The sequence below is a fragment of the Sturnira hondurensis genome, unplaced genomic scaffold, assembly GCF_014824575.4.
Source record: "Sturnira hondurensis isolate 20B ecotype Veracruz unplaced genomic scaffold, ASM1482457v3 Scaffold0014384, whole genome shotgun sequence".
Classification (NCBI taxonomy): Eukaryota; Metazoa; Chordata; class Mammalia; order Chiroptera; family Phyllostomidae; genus Sturnira; species Sturnira hondurensis.
In genome coordinates this window covers 24,044,131-24,052,303 of record NW_028087015.1, presented here as the reverse complement: position 1 = coordinate 24,052,303, position 8,173 = coordinate 24,044,131, and positions in this window count along the sequence as shown.

Genomic DNA, 8,173 nt, shown 5'->3' with positions numbered 1-8,173 from the left:
CTGAAAATGTGAAATGATAAAAACAGGAATGATGAACCTTTGAAAGTTGGGGAAACATATTCTCTTATCCACACGAAGTACCAACTTCACAGCTCAGAGGGGGCAGAGGATATTTCTATGGATGGTCTAAACTGCTCAAGAGAAAAGTCGTTCGTAATGGCAACTTGGGTTTTCCAATGGCAAAATTTACCTGTACAGTTTTATTTGGGCAAAATACTGTGTACTGGCTTCTTTCTCATAAAATTATAAACTACGGTCCTCAGATTCTCTTTTGGTGAGGTTGTGGATTAAAATTTAACTTCAAATTTTACTAATTAAAAAATGATTTTATTTATTTATTTCTTAGACAGAAGGGAAAGGAAGGAGAAAGAGAGAGAGAAACATCAGCATGTGGTTGCTTCTTGCATGCTCCCTACTGGGAACCTGGTCCACAACCCAGGCATGTGCCCTGACTAGGAAACGAACCAGTGACTCTTTGGTTCTCAGGCCAGTACTCAATCCACTGAGCCACAGTAGCCAGGGCAAATTCTGAAAAGAATAAATAAGGTGGAAGTTATCCTTTTAGTACTTACGCTATCTACACGCAGTGATGGATGTAGAATATTACTTTTGAGAAAGTGCATGGCATTCTGATTGAGGGGCATAGGGTTTAATAACTTAGATGTGTGAGTTAGTTGTAACTGACACAGTAGCTTCTTGCTCTCTATTATAGGTATCGCAATGTGCCTTTGCATTAAACAGTCCAAAATAAAAGACTGCCTTCTCTTCCTCCAGACTTTCCACCAAATTTTAGTTACCTGATCACCCCTGTGAATCACTTTCCATTCACTTTAAAATTGCTTTACGTAACATGCACTGAACCTGATATAATAAACACCACACATTGTAGACCATCAGTGTTTGCTCAGCACTCAAAACACTCACACCACATGCACCATTCTTGCACACACACTCATACACTTGGGCAGAGATCCTAATTAGTTCTTTTGTGATTCACAATTAAATATGAATGAAAAGGTAATGGACTCATTTTATTTAAGTTAAAATGCTTATTCCACAATAGTAAGAAATATGTTATGTGCAATACTGAGTGAGGAGAATAAAATACATACAAATATATAGGTAAATGCCTATTAAAATACCTATATGTTTGAAAATGTTTGGTTCTAGAAACAGAGGCAGAGAGATATTGGGAAATATATATGAATCTTTCAACAATATTAAAATATTAGATCATTTATCAAAACTATTAAATAAAAATTTAAAAAGGAAATAGATCAATACTGAAATAAGTAGACCTATTGTAATATCATAATTTATCGTGTTTAAATGCATGTAGTATTGTGCAACTTATGGATAACATCTTCTTGAGTTATTACTACATAATGGTAAATTTCTCAAAATACTTTAAATGCAGATATGTTATATGGAATTTCATTTATTGTATATATAATTTTAAAATAAATACTTTCTAATCTGTGACTATTTGGGTAAAATTATAGATAATTAGTTCAGTAAAATTACTAAAGTAGTTGCTATAAATCTAGACTTAATGATGTAAAACATGTAGTGGATTTTGTACAAAGCAGAAGTCAAATATGTGATGTATTGAGAGAAAACACCTTTTATAAAACATGCCCTTTTCCTGTTTTCTGCATTGTGGGTTTGAAGTTTTATTATTCAAAAGAAGCAAAATGAAAGGGTTTAAACTTGAAAGAAGGCCAGTAGTTTATTGATTTTCATTTTAAATAAAGACCTCAAGCCCCCAAAGACATCAGCCAATTCCTTTTTTCATCTTCAAGTTTAAATCACTGTGATTGGGAAAAAAAAAATTGTCTATTTGAATAGTAACAAAAAGTTGTTCATTTCATTACTTTAAAAAAAGATTCTCCTACTTTCTGTTTAGATGTGTCATTACAGATGCCCTAAGTACCCTTACTATTCTCATATGACTCCACTCACTGTTTACTAAATTTATTACTTATCTGTTGTCAGCTACAGGAAATATCATATCTTCTTCACTTATTTAAGATTTCCGAGTCCTAGAGTATAAAGGCATTGACTAGTTTTGCCTCTATCTTTTTTTCTAAAATGATAATTGCTTGAATCTAGGAAATCTATTTTTTATTTGTATTGCTTATGCCGTTACAGTCATTCCACCCTCAGTTCCCTTCCCCACCACCACCAAGCCTCATCCTCTGCTCTTGCCAAGCCGTTCCCCCTATCCTTGACTGTGTCCAGGCTTTGTGCATAAAAAGCTTTTGGCTAATCCCTTCACTACCTTTCACCCCACCTCTCACCCCCTTTCCAGCAGCTGCCAGTGTGTTTTATGTAAGAGTATCTAAGCTTCTGTCACCACTTTGTTCATTAGTTTACTGTGTTCATCAGATTCCACATGTAAGTGAAATTGTGTGGTATTTTTCTTTCACTGACTGGTTTAATTCATTTAGCATAATATTCTCCAGGTCCATCCATGCTGTTGCAACAGTTAGGTTGTCTGAATGTGCCACATTTATTTGTCCATTCACCTAGTGAAAGACAAGTTGATTGTTACCAAGTTTTGACAATGATGAGTAAAACTGCTATGATTCTGAAACCAATTCTGCTGTGGCTTCCCCCGACCCCAATAACTATCAAGCAATTCTCTGACAGCAGCTGAGTGTCCTATAATTCAACTCAAGGAAGACCCCACAGATGAAGGGCTCAGTCTTACAAGACCACCTGCTCCAAAATTCACTCTGCTTCTATATCCAGGTCCTCACAGGTGCTTCTGACGAGGCAGCTATATGTTGGAGGTTCCAGTCACAGCTCCCAAATTAGATTAATTTGCTAGAGTAACTCACAGACCTCATGGTTTCCTTTAGTAAGGAAACAGATTCCTTACCAAATTTATCAGCTTATTACAAAGCACGTTAAAGAATTCAAAGCGACAATGGTTCCTGATTGCATTAGTTTCCGTCTCTATACAGTTTGGGGTCTGGCACAGTGGCATGTAGGTACATTCTGGATCACCAACAGGGGAGGCCTCTGAACCTAGCCATTTGTTGTTATTGTTGTTGTTGTGATGGAGGCTTCATTACTGTTATTGTTGTTGTTCTGACGGAGGCTTCATTACGAAGGTGTGCCTGAGTAGCCATTGGCCATTGGTGATCTATTCAACCTCAGTCCCTGTCTCCATCACGGAGGTCAGTGGGTAATGATCGTGCAAGAGAGGAAAACAGTTTCCCTTCTCTTCCAAATTCTTTGAATTGACCAATACTTAATTTGACATAGAATAACGGGAGAACAATAAATTTAATTTTGTACTTACAGAAACTCATGAAAACATAAAATTCTAAAAAAGTAACCAAAGTGGGCAGCTTTTATACCTTTTGGATCAAGAAACAATAAATGTGTGAAGACTTGATAGGACAAAGGGATTTGGTTTATGGTAGTAAACTACTAAAGGACGAACGGGTTTACTTATATAGCCTTCTTGGCCCTGAGTCCTCCGTGACTGATGAGAAGGATGCTGTCTTGCTTTCTCCTGGTACAGGGAGGGGCATCTTTTCCCAGGGGAGATTTATTTACTGTGAAAAGTGATTTTAATTCAAAATCATCAATAAGCATATGATATATTTTAGAGTGGCATGCCTTGCTCCCCCTTAGCCAACAAATGCCTTTACCATCCATACAGGTGTTCAAATAGAATATCTGGTTTACTAATTATATGCCAGGTGTTTTACACAACACCATTTTTCATAGCAAACTACCTTTCAAGTTAGATATCTTCATTTTCATTTAAAAAACTAGGAACTTGCTGCTCAGGAAGTTTTCCAAATGTTTCCAAGATCACACAGACTGGACATGAAAACATTTAGACCCTCCCACAATACTTTAATAATTTTATAGAAATGCAATGCAGTGTAACTGCTCTTAACATAAACATAACTCATGATTTTAAATTTTTTTCTTTAAGTGAGGCACCTGTGTTTCTGAGGTCTTATTCTAGTGATGATTTTATTGCTCAAAATATTTTAAACTCCCTCATTGCATTGGGGCATAATTAAATTATTATTTTAAAGGCAAAATGCTAGCAAAATATATTTTTAAGAATGATTCTACTATGGGGAAAATTTAAAAGCATTTAGAAAGTAATATAATTCTAGAGTTTTAAAGTAATTCAGAAGTGAAAATTGAAGATATTGAAATATTTGGATGTATTCATTTTTTCATGTTAATGTTTTCTTTCTTTAAAAGATTTTATTTATTTATCTTTAGAGGGGAAGGGGAGGAGAGAAGGAGAGAAATATTAATGTATAGTTGCCTCTCATGGGTCCCCTGATGGAAACTGGCCTGCAATCCAGGCATATGCCCTGACTGGAAATTGAACCATGATCCTTTGGTTCATAGGCCCATGCTCAATCCACTGAGCTACACACACCAGCCACGGCAATGTTTTCTTTTAATGTCAACATTGTGGGGAGAATGTATGCATTTTAGTGATGATCCTCTGATTAAATATTTTTGCTAATTATCTTTGGAAATGGTTTAATCTTATAGTTTATTTGCTATAAACTTATTAATAAATCTGTACTTATATCTCATATTGAAATTTAAAAATGTCTATTTTAAATTACAAATAGCACTTCTGTAATTAGTCATGCATTCATCCTGAAATGTCCTGAATTTTTCCTAGGCAACATACAATACATTTGAGTTTCAGAAACTAATTGGTTTTACTTACTAGTGAGATCCTCGTATCTATCCTCCTGTGTACATTTAAGTAAATGAGTTCCCAACTGGTTGATGTTTTAAAAGAAATGGTTGTAGGCTCCATGTGGTTATTATATAACTTCTCCTGCTGAGGTGCTACCTTTAGACTCAGAACTTGAAGGGGCAGAAATCTCACATGTTCTGGGGAGTCTCTTCCTGCTGCTAAAAAGTTGTCTGATCTAGTCTAGTAAAGCAGAAGGAAAATGAATTGTTTAAATATCTTATACCTTTGGAGAGGCAAGGACTGTTAGGTTATCAAATTACCCAAATTTATTTAGCCATAAGTGGGAATCCAGTAACCAGACATCAATCTGTGTGTATCCATATACAAGAAGAAAAAGATGCTTGATTTGGTTTTATCTATCATTCCCCAGTTATAGTAATGGTCTATATTAACATCCTGTAGACGTAGTGTTCATGGGTTGTCCTCGGGGAAATGAAAATGGCTATTAACTTATTCATTTTGAAGACAAATAAACCTAAAGTAGGTTAGTTTTCCAAAATCATAAAGTTAGAAGCAGAAAAGCCTAGTACAGAATGCTTTTTATCACTCTGGAATCTTTTTCTCATATCCTCAGTATGACCTTTCTACTGTAGCACAGCTCTTTCTTACATGAACTAACAGTGATAAAGAACTAGTAATGAGTTGCCTGCATAAAACAGGAAAGAGGACTTAGCTATCACTTGCAATCCTGTCCTAGTATTTTCTGGATTACCTGTCTGTACCCTTTAGCACAGGCGGCAAACACATGGACTGCGGGCTGAATCTGGCTCTCCGAGTCATTTTATCTGGCCAGATATCTTGTTTTTATCCAGCAGCAGCACTGAGCTCCTTGCCCCTAGTTAAGGAGTAGTTACATTTATACAGTGCCAAATTATATTTGGCCCTTTGAAGGCAGCCTCGAGGCTGATGTGGCCCCCAGTGAAAATGTGTTTGACACCCCTGCAAAGGTATTACCTCATTTAGTTTTGTAAACAATCCTGCGGAATAGGCATTACTCCTCTCTTTTCACAGGTAAGAAAACAGGCTGAAAGATGTAATTTCTTAAATAATTTATACATTACACGTTTCTTTATTCGAACCCAGATTTGACTAAGTTAATACTCTATAATCAAAGAGAGAGAGGTAGAAAATGAGTTTGAGAGCAAGAGCAAAGCCGGGAGAGAAACAGCATGGTTTTCTCTAAGTAGGTAATTTCCTGCTTTTAGATAAAGCACCTAAGTAAATTAAGAGCAATTAACCTCTCAGCAGACCCAGACAATTGCAAGGGTTCTTAGCACAGAGGGCACACTGGGCCATTACATGGGAAGTTCATGAGGTTTTAGGTCCTTGGGATGGAGTCAGATAAACTTAAAACAACTATCAGAAAGTATATGAACAACGCTTAGCTTATTATCTGATATCCTTCAGTAGAGTGTGAGGTACTTGTGGGCAGTGAGCAAGTCTTTTAGTTAGTTTATACTTTCTTACTTAGTACAGTGCCTAGGAATTACTAGTCATTCAAGATATATATTCTCGTTTTGTTTTTCATTTTTCTTAATACATGGGAACTTTTCTAGTTACTCTTATTATTTTTCCTCATATATATACATTTAGTTAAACTTGAGAAACACAAGAGTAATGTAATATCTTAATATGCTGAAAAGAATTATGTAATTTATATCTTTATTCCACTCATATGATATTTTAAAGTTCTGTGATTCAAGGAAAAAGATATATTTGCATAATAAATAGCTATCTTTTGATTTATATTTTGATACCACAGAAGGAAAGTCCGGAAACCTCCACAAATTGACATATACAATTACATGTTACAGATAAGGCTCTGAAAGGATAAGAAAACCTAATTAAACCAGATTTCCACCCAAAGGTTCACTAGCAAAAGCAGAATCCTCGAACATTTTTATGTCACTTTTTAGAACTCAGGAAAATATAACACATAATTATATATGGTATAATCATGTTATCAAACAGAGGTTCAAGGGGGACAATATTTGGCCCATGGAGGGATGCCAAAAACTGCTTCAGAAAACAGGGACCCCTCCCAAGGACGGTATACTAATACCTACCGGGCTCTTCTGTCTGCCGCCAATTGGAAAGACATCTCTCAATGCCAGAGATGTGTGAAAAGGAAACCAAATATTTATTTAATGCTATCCAGGCCTACCACCTCTATTAAAATACCAAAGTCCTTTAGGGTATACACCTATACACACACACACACACACACACAGCACTTCCCTCTCCCCCTGCCCTAATTTGGGGTACTGTATCTCAGGAAAAGAAGCACATGTCTGTTTTTCCAGGCCACTGGTATTGTCAGCTGTGTTGACTGTCTAGGCAGAATCTCCAATTAATCCAAAGTCATGAGGCACCTTCCACTGGCTAGAGTTCTTTGTACCAAGTTCCAGTCAGTCTCTCCTGCTTTCCAGGCAACACCACCAAAGGGAGCACCCCAAAGCCGCGTGGGCCTCTTCTATCAAAGCTGCAGGGGTCTGCACTCCACTAAAAGCGCATGTCTTTCTTCTTCACCTGGCTGCAGGGATCTCTACTCTGGCAAAGCTGCGTGGTTTTCCCTTTCACCTGGGAAAGAGGGGGTCTTAACTCTGCCAAAACCACGTGGCTCTCCCTCCAATGGCTGCCCTGTCTTGGTTTAAATCTCCACACCAATCTTCCTCTGTACCCCTATTTCCGACTCCTCCCATGATCAGTTACACCTCCCAGTAGTTCTGTATTATTCCAAGTTTACTGGGCCGTCATTGTTAGTCTGGGCAGGTGTGGCCCCATGTCTTAGAGACAATCTTCTCCAAGGTCCCATGCAGGTGCTGTAACTCAGGGGATCAGTCCCCAGTTACCTCCTGGGTAGAAGCCACTCCCTTCTCCCTGGCTCAAAACTTGGCCACAGCTATTCAACATATCTATGAAACCAGTTAAAGGTTATAGATATGCTAAATTACCATTCTAGAGGTTAGCTGCAAAACTGTTGCTATGCAAAACAACTCTCAATGGCCCTGCTCCATTTGTCCCTTCCTCCAACTGACACCTGGTGGGGGTGAGGACATCTTAATATTTCCTGGACACCTTGAATCCCATCCCAAATCCCACCTCTGGATCCCATCCCAAATCCTTTTCTGGGGCTCCCCTCTTGGCTGCGCCCTGTTACAATAAGATACTCTGACCAAACTACTGAGGGTCCTCCAAGGCCTCTTCTCAACTTAGCCTCCACTTTGGCCCCATGATTTGCCATGGCTGCATAGACCGGTTTTAGCAGGAATTCCACTAGGTGAGGTTGGAGAGAATTGCCTACCTTTGCCACGTGATCACTCTAACTCACCCTCTGCAAGAATCCTGTGAGGTCAGCTTAGCAAGAATTCCTCCTATCCCCGATGTTTTTCTCCCCTTAGTAATTTCCCACCC